This window comes from Falco cherrug, chromosome 4 (assembly GCF_023634085.1).
Source record: "Falco cherrug isolate bFalChe1 chromosome 4, bFalChe1.pri, whole genome shotgun sequence".
NCBI classification, from domain to species: Eukaryota; Metazoa; Chordata; class Aves; order Falconiformes; family Falconidae; genus Falco; species Falco cherrug.
Window position 1 is genome coordinate 110,611,781 of NC_073700.1, and position 14,330 is coordinate 110,626,110.

At 43.6% G+C, this 14,330-nt stretch overlaps 1 long non-coding RNA gene across 1 annotated transcript; it reads left to right on the top strand.

Moving 5' to 3' along the window:
- Positions 1–4,565: 4,565 nt before the first annotated feature.
- Positions 4,566–12,856, top strand: LOC129736071 (uncharacterized). The gene is made up of 3 exons (XR_008732248.1): positions 4,566–6,226; positions 7,609–10,711; positions 11,581–12,856. It is a non-coding gene; the product is annotated as an uncharacterized LOC129736071 (long non-coding RNA).
- The last annotated feature ends 1,474 nt before the right edge of the window (positions 12,857–14,330 follow it).

Here is a 14,330-nt window from a genome sequence, read left to right on the forward strand (position 1 = left end):
CATCTTCTGAAGATGATAAAAGGAAAAAGGTTATTTAGGAGGTCCCTTATGTATATTTAGTGGCCAAAGATTGCTACAACCAACTTTCACTCAGGCGATGGGAGTGAGCACTCTCATTATGGAGCCCACCGACTGCCACGGCTGCTTAGAAGAACAAGCAACCCAGGGCCAAGTACAGAGAAGGGGATGATCTTGCCAGGACTGAGATAGCATCTTAACTTCCCGCATTGCTATTTCTACCTAGAAGTTCAAATGTGACCGACATTATGTCTTCAGGCAGTTGTCATGTTGATTTTAATGGAAAAATAAATGATCCAGACTTTTTGTTTTACAGAGGCTAGAATGACAATAAATTGCTGGTTTGATAACAAGTTGCTAAGCACTACTGGGTATTATATTTGCTCCTGGAATTAGTCTAATTCAGTTGTCGAGTAGCAGGCACACCACAGGTGGTTCATAGAGCCCAAAAAGGCTTTCACATTGTGTATCACACCATCTTAATTGGGGGAGTTGAAGTGAAAGGCTGAAACTTGATCAGTTGTTGGATTAGGAGACTATGTGAGGAGAAACAAAGAAATGACCCAGAGTAAAATGGATACCTCCGTACTAGAAAGGTTATAGCTTGACCACACACATTCTTTAATAATGCATTTCCAACATAAACAGAGGCACAGTCACTTGGCATAGAAGACAGTTTCTCTTTTTTGCAGGTCATCAATATACCATGTTTACATTGTCAGACCAGTCTCAACAGTGTTAAATTATAAATTAGACTCAGTGCAAGTGGAGATGTAAACACTGATCTGTATGTTATAGCAGCCAGAACATGGGCTGAGCAATTCGTCCCTTTCAGGTAAAGATTTTAATAGGAAGCTTGGGAAAAGCTGGACACTGAAAAACTTTCAAAGAAAGTGTTTAAAGGTGTTTTTGTTCTAGATGGAGCATCACTTGGGAACAATTTCAGTTAAGCACCATTTCATAAAGATGTCCTTGGAGTAGCTTGCATTCAGAAGAGAGTAAAACTACAACTGTCTCTTAAGGACAATCATCTGCAGCATACAATATTGACACATCAAAATGCCAGTGACAGTGGTGGTGACAGGGGCAGGTTATTCTAGCTTTTTAGATTAACAAATGATGACAGTCTTCAAAATACCCAGCTGGAAAACAAAGCAATTGAACCACAGGCACCAAAAACATCTGGAGAAAACACACGTATTTTCTATTTGTATTGTGACCTGTAGATGACAGCAGAAATCCCTCGGTCTCCTTCTCCAGCAAGCCGGTTGAAAATTTAATTTAAGTATTTCCTGAAAACTTAGTGTAATGTTGACATTTTGTCGATACTTTAGAAAAATAAAATAATAAATATTATGTTTATATAGTTACAATAGTATTATTATATATATTTACAGCACTGTTTTTATATTATTAAAAATTGCCAGGTGCCTACTTGCCACCCGCCAACAGAGCGGGCGTGAAACAGCAGCTTGCTGGCAGCGTGGCCAGAGCTGCATAGCTGACCTTCTGCCACCCCCTTGTCTTTTTGATGAACTGATCCCGTGGCACACCAAAAAGAAGAATTTGGGCAGCTTTGCTCCGTGAGGCTGTCCCCTTTCTGTACCCTGGCAGGGAGTGGGATCGAGGGCAGCTCAGAGTGCTGGAACAGCCATGCAGCCTGTGCCAGTGCTCACTTGTGAAGTGCCATCTCCCTTAATATGAGCGTGATGCGCATGCTGACAAAAAACCAAACCTAAGCCTTCAAGGCATCCCAGCTTGTATGGATGTGTTCACCCTGTTGTGGAAGCAAGCTGAAGTGGTCCTCAGAGGCCTCCGTTACTTTTTCATAAAGGAGACTTGTGTTTGCATAAGTCTGCTCATCTCTTCTTCTTCAACTCAGCAAAATAATTTTATTTCTTTCATATGAGGACAAAAGCTGTCTCATACTTGCTGGCACCAAAGCTGACAACCATGTAAGGTCCAGGGCAGAGGCAAACAGAAGTGAACATCGTCTTGCATATGCTCCAGGTTTCCTTCATGGATCACTTGTTTATTCATACAGCGTTTCTGGATGTTGAACCATCAGTGTTTGAAGGGCAAGATAGGTTTTCTTTTTAAGACTGTGACTCCGCCTACTTATAACCTGGCATCTGCCAAGATGGGAAAGCAAATCCAAAACTCAAAGGAGCTGTCTTAGGAGAATTTTTCTCTGGTCAAGGGAAAGAACATTTGGGAAGAGGAAGGTGAATTGCAGCAACGTTTGGGGTTCACTGTTCCTATGTTCAATGGAAAACACCGCTGTGATTATGTCTGAGCTCCTGGATCAAAATGGGAAACTGACTTTCATCCTCTATTTCTAGATTGGGCTAGACTATTTCAGTTGGAAGGGACCTACAACGATCTAGTCCAACAGCCTGACCAGTTTAGAGTGACCAAGTTAAAGCACTTATTAAGGGTGTTGTCCAAATGCCTCTTAAACACTGACAGACTTGGGACATCGACCACCTCCTGTTCAAGTGTTCAAACTACCCTCTCAGTAAAGAAATGCTTCCTAATGTCCAAACCTCCTCTGATGCAGCTCTGAACCATTCCCACACATACTATCAGTGGATCCCAGGGAGAAGAGATCAACTTATGCTCCTCAGGAAGCTGTAGAAAGTGGTGAGGTCTCCTGTCAGCCTCCTTTTCTCCAAACTAGACAAACTTAAGTTCCTTAGCTGCTCCTCATAGGACATTCCTTTCACGGGCTTTGTTGCCCTCCTATGGATACATTCAAGGACCTTCATATCCTTCTTCAAGTGTGGGGCCCCGAGTGGCACACAGTACTCAAGGTGAGACTGCACCAGTGCTGAATGCAGTGGGATAATCACCTCTTTTGATTGCCATTACTAATGTGCTGTCATAAAAACTCAGCTTAACCCAGACACACGGGCCCACAGCCGGGACACTTGTGCATCTATGGAAGTTTAGAAAACATAGAGCCTCTAGCTCTGAAGTCAGATTAAAACATGGAAAAATCTATTCCAAGCCAAGAGACATGGCTTGTAGATATTTTCTGGGAGCAAGGCTGTCTGTCAGAAGGATGCTGCAATGACTATTGATTGTTAATGCTCACTTGCATCCTAATAGGACAGAGGGTCCAGTCAGGATTAGGCTCCGTTCTGTTATCTGATAGACACAAAAATGTTAAATCATACTCTTATGTCAAGCTGATTACAGATATTTTTTGGGATTTTCTAATTCATCTATGCATTTTGTATCATGCCGGCCAAACCAAAGGGGGCGTAGCTAACAGAGGAGAGGAGCAGTGCACATCTGACCAGTACCTTGAATTCCTGGGGTTTTCCGAATCGGTTTTATCTGCTGAATCACCAAATGTTAAGTCATGGAAAAAACTTTTCTGAAGTTCTGTTTTGAGGAATTTGTGGATCTATGTCAGATGTTAGCTTGTTCTATACATTTTCCTAAGATTCCTTATTTTTTTTCCAGCTAAAGCAATGACACTGCAATTATAATGTGGTTTATGATACTTGAGAAAGTCTCTCTTTTCTCCTTTCCCTCCATCCAACAAACTAGCCAGTGAAAATTTATGTAAAGAAACAACCCCCCCTATACTTCTGTGGTCACTGTTGTCTGACAGGGTTTTGGGTCTTTTATTTTACCCGAGACTGATACTACAGCTAATTGGAAGAGTTTCTGCTGTGTACAGGAGACTAGGAACACAGAGTTGCTAAGCATAGTTTTGGACCCTGAGTTCATGTCCACATTTTGGGGGGAAGTTGTGTTCAAATTTGCAATTGAGGCAATTGCGGTTGTGCTGCCTGTAAAGACAGAGCTCAAAGGCAAACCCACTGTCCCCAGCGATGGTGTTTTCCTGCCTGAAAAGCCAATTTATCCACTTGTGGCTAGAGCAAGCGTAATTGCCAGCCCACAGGCTGTGTGGATAATTGGAGTTTGGGCTCTAGCCTGAGTTTGCATGCCAAGCTAACATACTGGTACAGATACAGCCTTTGCTCACAGGTCAGCAGCAATTTTACTTTATGTGGCTCAAAGGGCTGCAACAATACTGGTTTGCTGGGAATTGTATCTGCTTAGCCCTTGTGAAAATTTGGCTTAAGTAATCTCAATAACTTTTCAATGATTAATTTTGGAGCCTATGATTTTGCTACCCACGCGCATGAAGAAGCAGATTTTTGGGCACACAAACCTGTACATACTTGAAGGAGGCTGGACTGCAATCCCCATGGAAATTGGGCTCACAGTAAGAAGGTGGGTGAGATCTCCCAGCCACTCAAATTGCTATTGATCCAGCTGGGAATCTGATCAAATGTATTTGTCTTTATTACCGACACAGTGAGCGGCTTGGATGGGGAGCTGATTTCATTTGCTGCTAGTCACACTGGGGCAAATCTTGGAGTCCCTGAAATGCAAGTGAATTATACTTGTTCAAAGCCAGTGGCCCTTTTGGAGTTTAGCCTACTGACCGATTTGTTGTAATGCTTTATAAAAGAGTATAAATGAATGTCTGGTGAATATAGGGATTACCCTTTGCACCCAAAACAGTAAATATTAGTATCATGCTACATTGAGCAGCAGCAAAATTTCTTATCCTATGGTGAGAAGCATTCAATTTCTTCCATGCATAATAATTAAGACCAATACAGTAACAGATGAATCCCATGTCATTATTTTCTAAACATAACATTACAGACACCACTGTGAGATTAGAGTTAGGAAACAAACTACAGCTGTAAGAGCTTTGGAGAAACCCGATGAAGGGAACACATTCCTACGTGTGAAAATAGAAACTATCAAGCCTATGAGCCTGGCAAGATCTTACTGAAAACCAGTGGGCAGCAGTGGCTGGGACAGGTCGGGTATGCTTCCCCCTGTTCAGTGATGCCCATGGAATGAGACAGTAGCATGGGGCCAGCTTCCCAGGCCTCAATAGCAGTCACCATATTGGTGTATCAAGGGATGACGAACTAGTAAAATCTCCTTTCCAACTATGCGGACATGTCAGTGGTGGGATTTACACTAACACCAGCGAAAGACAGACATTCAGCTCTCCAGGAAGTGGTTACGATTTGAATGCAGTAGAAATTAGGCAGTCATCTTGTTCTGGAAATCTGGTAAAATCCCATGAAGTGGACATCAGCCTCAGTGACTGTGTTAGAACAGTAGAGACTGATGCATCTTCAAGAAGCTGAGCCCTGGAAACCTTTCATCAGCTGGGCTGTCCTGTAGTGACCACCACAAATGGTACAACAACCTGCTGCTTGTCTCATTTCTAATTCTGGTAGCCTTTGCAAATAGGGCCTTGACTTTCAGACTGGCGCAGTGATTTTCACTTTTTTGCACCCTTGTACCAGCTTTCAGATAAGCCCATATTGTCCAAGCACTTCTTCACATTTGGTTTCTTGGTTTTCGTGTTCCTGGCAATGGCTGTGTGATAAAGTGAGCGCCTCAATATTCCTTTGCTTAAATCCACCTAAGTTTCACAGTCTTTACAGCTCTAACTTCCAGAGGCTTCCCAGAGAACCCATTAGCCCTGTTCCCTCTGCAGCTGGAGAGGTCGCAGTGCACCATCCCACCCAGCTGAGCTAGCTGCTCTCCAAATCACTCCTGCCGCCAACTCAAGAGACCACAGTGTCTCCATCTCCTTTAACTACATATTAGTTATAGCCTCCACTGCAGAAATACAATGAATTTGGCATGAAATGACAAAACAGAGTTGTTTATCACTCTGTAAACCCTGGAGGGCCAAATGGTTTTGACACTCAGGCAGCAGAGCGATTACAAATCGAGCCTCTGGGCTGCAGCAGTCCCAGGGCTGCTGCTCTTTCTCAGCAATACATCCTCTGCTGGCTCTTTGCTTGCCAGCTCATTGCAAGGCTCTTTCGACTGTCCATTTTAGTGCAGTACGTGGGTTTCAGCTTTGTGCTTGGCCTCTCCCCTGTGTCCCTCCATAAACCCTGGAAACAGGAGAAGAAAACAGCAGCAGACAATCATACATCTGGCTGTCAGAGCCCAGAGTGGCAGGCAGTGAGATAGCTGTTGTGCCATGGAGAGAGGCCTTGGGCATGCGGATTTCTAAAATGAGGTTTAGCACTTGTCATCTCAACCTTTCTTTCATTAATATATCATTTGTTTGTCATTCCAGCACAGAAAACTTTGATTCCTTCTATGAAGTGGAGCTATGACTTTCCTCCAAAAACCCTAGTCGGTGGGTAAGATTTGGCCTTTTGACTATTATGGCCAAAATTAATTCTGTTCCTGAAATGTGATATGCACAACAAATAATTTAGCTGCAAGTATTTTTTTTTTTTTCTGAGTGCAAAACCAGTGTCTTTAATTTGCACCAAACCATGTTTCATATTAAAGCAAAGCAGCTGAATACCTGCTCTTTATCATGAGAAGGGGAGGAAAGGAAGGCTTTCTTATGAAGTCCTGCACAGTCATTAAAATTGGGAAAGTGGTTCCTCTAGCAAATCTTGTTCCATCAGCTGTATTTCCTGTCACACTTATGCTATTTGTTTATGCATTAGGGGCTCCTGCTTAGAAAATGGCAAGTGGGTTAATGGAGAGTTCTCAAATACTTCTCTTGTGTGGTTGAGGTCCCCTTGGGATCGATTTAATTGTTCCTACAATGAAAGCAGTACCGTCTTAAGGTTCTCTAGCTCAGATAAACATCTTTAATCACTTTCATGTTGAAATAAAAGGAGCTTGGGAATGTGAAACTTTAGTACACTTTGATTCCTGAAAAGAGAACTTAGGGACGCATTGCAGATACATATATAAATCATCTTGCTAACATTAGAGGAAGGGTTTCCTATAAGGCTTTCAGGATGCTTTAATGTAAGTAGCTCCTATTATTGCAGCTAAAATATTTTTCACATGTGAGCTGCTCTTTCTATGCCGGGAATGCAGCTGTACAACTTCAGCTTCACTCTGAAGCTGAAACTGGTCATTATCAAATGTGTTGTCGCCTATCAGTCTGTAGACAAATTCTGAAGTTTAACTTAACTGGAGGCTTGCCAAGCAGTAGACTAAAGCCAGAGTCTGCTCTCCTCTCCACGTGCAGATGGGACTCCCACTGACATTAATGGAGAAAATAATAGATACCCTAACAAACTCATAACGAGGTGGGCTGGTATCAGGCTTAATTATCCGTGTTTATGCCAAAGAATGCCTATGCTAGCAGGTGCCCCTGGTAATAAGTTACCTGGAATGAACCGTCACAGAAAGCAGCAAGGTCTCTTTATTTATTTATTTTCATGATAAGCATTTAATCCACCACTGGAGCTCATTAGTAGGCATGGCAAAAGAGAGCTGTACTGCTGCTCCACACCTCGTTTCTCCTACTCGTACACGAGTGATGCTATTAATGCTGGAAACCGTCATCCCAGTTTGCCTTCAGGGCTCTGCAGCACAGCTGAGAAGAGGCATTGCTGTGTGTACCTGCTTCCCCCACGCGTGAGTAGCGGCTGCCGGAACGCGGCAGCTCTTCCCGGCTCAGAGAGAATGGGAAGCTTGCTCAAAACACTTCTTGGTGTGTAACTTTATGTAACAAACAATAAGAGCGCATTTAATTGTGGATCTTTGCAGGGGAAGGAAACACGGATTCCGCAGGGCTGTGCCCAGGACCCCTGATGGCATGGCAGCATTTGCAGAGTGTGCTGGAGACGGAGAGGGGGATCCTGATCCTTCGCTATTCATTACTCTGACGCCTGTTTACTGACTTCAGCCAAGGACATGGTGAAAATGTCATTTCTCCACTTAAACAAAGCCAAACCCCAACTCTTCAGAATAAGAGTTATATAGCATGGGTAGAATCAGGTTCTGTCCCCTTTTGTTTCAGTGCCTCATCATTTTCTTTAAGTTGAAGAGCAACATTAATCCATTTTATATGTTATTCTCCTCATGCAATAAAATAGGGCTGTTTTATTTCAACGTGCTGGAAAGAGAACTCACGGCCCTTCTCACGCGTTCAGAAGGTTTTGTGGTTCGGATTATTGCTGCACTTCCAGCATCCTCAGGAATTTTACTGCTCCTCTTTATTAAACTTATTTTTACTACATTCCTTATGTAACGAACATGTCTGCAGGTAAATAAACACAAAGGCAGAACCTAGCAGCAAGTAAAAATTCTTATGAAGTTCACATTCAAGAAGTTTTGTTCTGCCACTCCTACAGTCTTCTTTTATTTTTCAATATCTGCTATATTTTCAAGCCACAAAAGAGAAATGTTATGAGAAACTTATCACATAGACCATAACCACTTGCTACCTCATACTCAGTTTTAAGGCTTCTCTTTCCTTGGGAATTTTGGTTGAAATCATTTCAGTGATTGAATCCTGCTTGCTGCAGGACACGAGGCAGGGTGTTACCCAGAGGGGGAAAAAAAAGCAGTGTGTTGTCTACAGCATGACAAAGAAAATTAGTCACATAGGTATCATTTACTTGTTTCCTTTCGTGGCCTCTAATCCTCTATTGAAATGGAATATATCCATCACCTCCCCCTGCAATATTTTCTGCATGCTAAGACAAACTTGGGGCATTATAGTGAACTCAAATAAATCAGCTGTCTGGTGCGTCCTCTTGCCTACTAGATATTTACAAATTCAATGTTCTTCCAGTTTTGAGTCCAACACCAGAAGCCTCTCCTCCTGGCTACTCAAATGATTATAGCTACCTTTCCCATGGCTGAATTACTTAAAATTTCAGTTTAATATATATTGCTTATTACGGTCAGCTGATAATACTACTGATCCTTCTGGTTTAGTGGGCAATATTCCAGGTCTCTCATTGAGATAAACTGCCCAGTCTTCGACCTCGTAGTTTATCCACTTCAGAACCAGATTATTGTCTCGTAAAACTGTTGAGATGGTGCAGTTAATACTTGCTATTATTTTAGAGGCCAGAACCATAATCTTCATCATAAAGATTTAAGTCCTTTTTACATGCTTAAAGTTTTCAAACTATGGGTCATATCCTGCCATTGATTTTTACGCAGAACTTCCAGTGGTTTTTGCAGTAATTGGGTTTTTTCCTCTTGTGATTTCACACCACAGGATTGGAATGATGCAATCACATTCCTAATACAAATTTATGAACTTTGTATCATCGAATTGGTGTTATAAAACAAAATCATTTTCAGTCTAAAGGGCATGTGTGTGTATATTTGACAGACTTGTGCATCATTCTGCAAGCAACCATTTTTCTTAATATCAGCCAGCGAAACAAAGTTATATGTGAGTGATGTTGCTATTATTGAACTGATGGTAAGCCCAAGCGCTGTGCTGTTCCCTCCCTGAAATCATTTGATACAACAGTGGCGTTCCTGTTCAAACACTACAAATCAAAAGACACAGACTCAACTTCAAAGGGAAATTGAAATGTCCAGATGAAAGGCAAGATGAAAGTCCAGATGGAAAGACAAGTGTGCCTTGCTTTGGCTCATCAGATAAGTGGAGAACCAGGTGCATGTTTGAATTTTCCCCCTCTGCAAAAATAAAATCTTAATTCTTTTTGAGGGTTTGAGGGTCTGCGGATGTGCAGATCTGTTGCCCCATCTATAAAAGGGCTCTGTTATTTCAGTGCTCAAAACAAACAAGAGTTTAATGAGAAGTAAATACAATTTTTCCCCTTTTATACCAATTACGCAGTTTTATGTTTGTTTCCTGTTTCTCTTAAAGCAAGTAAAAAACAAAGCAGACTTGTGGAATGGCAGATAATTAAACATGTAAAGAAGAAAAGGGATGGAAAATTAAGCATCCATTTGAGAGTCCACTGTGCCTGAATGTTGTCTTTTCCCTCAGGACCAAGCCTAGGGAGCACCTGATCTGCGTCAGCAAGATGGCATATACACACAGCATGAACCTCAGCTTGGTGCTCCTCTGCTTCTCCTGCAGCCCTGCGTGACACCAGCCTCCCTGTCATCCTGCTGCTGACTGGCTTGAACCAGGGGGGCAAAACGGTGTCTAAACGGCATCACAGAATAGAGGAGCCGTAACCCTTCTCACTTTGCTCTCAGATACCCCCAGTAAGAAGGGGGAAGATCGCGAGGCTCTCTGAGAGGCACATGCCACCTGGCAGGCCCTCCTATATGTGGTTACTTTCCCTGGCTAAGAGGCTTTGACAAATGCCAAAACCAGAGAACCGAAAGCTACCGTGACATGTAACTTCTCACTTCAACTGCTCTTCTTATTTCTGCGATTCCTGGAAAAAATGCACTACTTTGTCAGTAAAGCATCAGACCACAGAGAAGAGGTCTGGGATTTTGTAGAAAGTAAAAAAAAACCCCAAACCAAACCCAACAAAAACCTGACAAAATTGTCTTTACTGATAGAAAAAAAAGTATTTCCAGAGAGCTCCAAAAAATGTGTTATTCTTAAATTGTCTTCTTAACACAAGAATATTGCATTCTTAAAAAATGAGTTTTGAGAAAAAATAGTGTGATTTACACATTTTTTGAGCTCTTGGGGATGCTGTTTACTTTAGCTACTATAACTATCATCTGTTACTCTCACGTAAAGAAAGGGACCAAAGTTCCCTTTCAGCCGAAAGAAAGAGGCCAAATGGTCACTAAAGATATTCTATTCTCTCTTGCAGGACATAAACCATATCCTGACAAAATCCCACTGGCAACAGGCACTGGGGTCTGGTTGAATGGGGTTTGCCTCCTTCAGATTTTGCCTCCTGAAGACTGGGTATGCCCAACAAGTTGGAGGGCTCTGCTGATAGCTGGCCTAAGAGAGCTTTGGAATTCATCCCTTGCAGCATGCATACCTCTGTTAGGATGGGATAAATCATCTCCAGGAGATACCTAGCTCCACCCATTGCCTGTAGAAGGAGCTGAGAGGTCTAGTTTAGATAAGACCCAAGTAGGTTAGATGCTATTATTATTATGCCATACCAGTTCGGTGATCAATACCTCTTTTTCTCCCAAAATTATATCTAAAATAGAATTATCCCCTGCAAAAGAAAAGACATTGACTTGAGAGGTTTTTATAAATTCTAAGACTGTCACGGTGTTTACAGCAAAAAACTTTCAGCCTCTGTCTCTCAGAGTGATTTCTCCAGTGGTGATACTGTTTCTCTCAGTGCAGGATATTGATTAGATTGCAATTTATACTTCATATCTCATTTTGTCACTGATCCATAGACATTGATGATCCTTTGCTGCTGAGCTGTCAGTGATTCAGAACCTGTAATGCCGATGATCCTTTGCTGCTGAGCTGTCAGTGATTCAGAACCTGTAATGCCACTTTTCACAACCTGACCCTTCCTAAACGGGTTGTAACTGATGGTTTTAACATTCTGATCAAGTAAAATCCCTTCCCCCCCCCCCCCCCCCCCCCCCAGTTTCATTAGGGCCATCTTGAAGTTGAATAGATGCTCATAAAAGAACATTTCCAGTTCCTTCTGTTATTGCCTAGACCCCTGGCACTAGTGTACAAGCAATTAAAGAATTTATTCTCCTAATGTCCCTGGGTGTCTTGATTAATTTTGTTCTTGACATATTAATTTTTGTGCTAAATGAATGTTCATTTGTCCCCTCTTTTTGTTCTTAATTTAGTGCCTGCCTGTCCAGGTTAAACAGACTGCACCCAGGGAAGATTGCTTCTGCTGCCGCTGAGGTGGAAGCCATCCCAGTTGTACTGGTCTCTTCCTACAGAAGTGGGTCCCAAAGCCAAGTGCTCCTCCCGTGCATCCTCCATGTATGCAGTTTAGGATCTTTAATCCTTGGCTGCTTCTGCTCAAGGACTACAAAGGATCTCCAATAACACAGCCTGGGCATTTGTCTCCTGAGGACTGTCCCGGGCTAAGCACCAAGCTGGTGGACTTCACTGTGTGGCAGTCATTCCTGTCCATCAGATCGAGGGGGGAAATTCAGGGCCATTTTCAAGAAAGGTGATGTTGCTGTTCAGTGTGAAGCCCATGCTAGCCTATCCCACCCTCCAGGGCTCACCACTCACTTGGAGCAGAGCTGTTTCTGTAGCTCCCAGTGGTGAGCTGGCTCTTTCCCTTTGCTTCTGCTTCGGTCCAGAGTGGTGGGGATCAAGAGCCCTGCAGCTGAAATCTATTGCAGTCACTCACGCGCACAGGCGGTGGTAGGAACAGCCAGCCTTTGCTCCCCAAAATGACGGTGCCTCAGTTTGTTTCTGCAGGACGGTCAGTTGGTGTAGCTTCCCTTGTTTCCACAACACAGTTCACGCCAGCAGAGAGGGTGCATGCTGCCTGCACTGCTCCTCCTCGTGCAGGAACAAACCCCTCCGGAGCACACAGGATCAGGACTGCAAAGCAGGTTCAAGGTTTTTCAGCCACACCAAGCCTGAACATGGGCCACCTCCACCCAAGGAGAAGGAAGGGGAAAAGTACCAGCACAGCTGGGCTGAGTGCCCAGCACGAGCCGTGGGGGCTGAGGCTTCTTGCTGCTGCCTCCGGCTGGGATGGGAGGCGCGGGGGACATTACCAGGGTGCCAGGAGGTGCTGGCTCCCTCTCTCCACGCCTCTGCACCAGCAGCAGCTGCTCCCTCACACATCCCAAATGCTCTCCTGGCTGTGGTGGCTGCAGCAACAGCTCTCCAGCCCTCTGGCAGCGGTGAGGGAGACAGTGGGACATGGGCTCATTTCCTCCCACAGCTGAGCAACTGCTTACTCTGGCTCTGTATAGACCTGGCCTTGGTCTCATGACGGTAAATATAGTTTTCTAAAGAGTGCTGGCCAAAGCTCCTTCCTTCTAAAATATCTCTTCATGCCATGCAGTTATTTCACAGGCCATGCATCACTCTGCAGTCCTTTTAGTGCACAACAGCAAGCTGGGGTTCAATTTTTCAGGGATCCTTCCTCAAAACAAAAAAAACCCAGCATCCACCCTATCTCAGGTCCCTGCATAGTACTCTTGGAGACTGGATGTGTGCCTCTGGTCCCAAGCAGTCAGTTAAGCAAATGGGTTTAACTGAGAGATCTGTATCAGAAGGGGAGGGGGGAGGGTTTGCTGTGTGGGAGGAAGGAAGAGGACAATAACGTCAGTTTGGGAAGCCTGGACACACCAGGGTGAGCAGCCCTTGGAAAGTCTTAGCCAGGACAGGGCTTCCCTGCTGCTGGGAGGCTTGCAAAGGAAACCAGCCCCTGATCTTCCTTCCCCACCTGCCTGCCCCATTGCCTGCTGCCGCAGGCGATTCCCACCAGTGGGAGGGGTGCCCTGCACTGCAGAACAGAGTGGCTGGTGTCTGGGACTATCCAAAATCGAGACAGACATTCTTCTGCTGCTGGGAAGGAAGGTGTCAACCTCTGTTTCTGCTAAATGTGCTTGTTACCCATCACTAGTGGTGTTTCTCCCTCTTGCTGAACTTGCTGATGGCTCCTCTCCTGGCTCTGCCCATTGCAAGTCATTCCCTCTTGCTGAGTTTGACATTGACCTCTCTCACTAGCTGTGGCCCCGCAAACTGCTGTAGCTAACCACGTTTGCTGCTGTTTTATCAGGCAATTACTGGTTACTGCAAACCTTAACCTGTGCTTTTGCTTTCGTGTTGTAATTCTTCCAGGAAGCCCTGCAGCATTTCAGTAGTTAGAAGATGCGGTGATATGCTGAATCCAAATGGAGCCTTTCCCTGCCTTGAAGAAAAGAAAGCAAATCCTACCCCTCCGAGACCCCTCTTTGCCTAACATTTCTTCCCTGGTGCCACTGGCATTGGATGATCCTTCATATTAAACCGAAATGTGCCGAGCTGCATTGTTTGGGCAGAACCGTATCTTCAGCTGATGCAGGCTGGGAGGGCTCTAGCTGTCTCAGCTGAGGATTTGTCCCAGTGAACATCCTGAAGATGAAAAATACAGTCAATTAAATAGATGGAAAGTCATCAGCATGGTGATATCTTAGCACAAAATTGAAGTGATGAACCATTTGCTGCTTGAAAGACATTCATCAGATAGTTGGGTCTCCTAAAAAATCTAAAATTAAATTAAAATCACAAGGTCAAAAATGAAAATGCTATGTCACTCCTTTGTAATCACAAAGGATATTTATAAATCAGAATATTTTCTTAATCACAGCTCCAGCTGATGCCAAAAAAAGGTAACATGACAGGAAGTTAATGCTGGAAAAATAATTAACTCCAAGAACACATGAATGTAAAAATAAATTTCGGCCTGCTGTCATTTAAATTTCATTGCATTTCAGGCATGGATAAACAAGGTCAGCTCCCTAAGCTATGATTCTGGTTTCTTGGTCTCAGACAATCTCCATTACAAATAATTCCCTGCATTTTAGACTTGTGAGCCATTACTTTTAATAATGGGAGAAAATGGATAGCTCAGGTGATT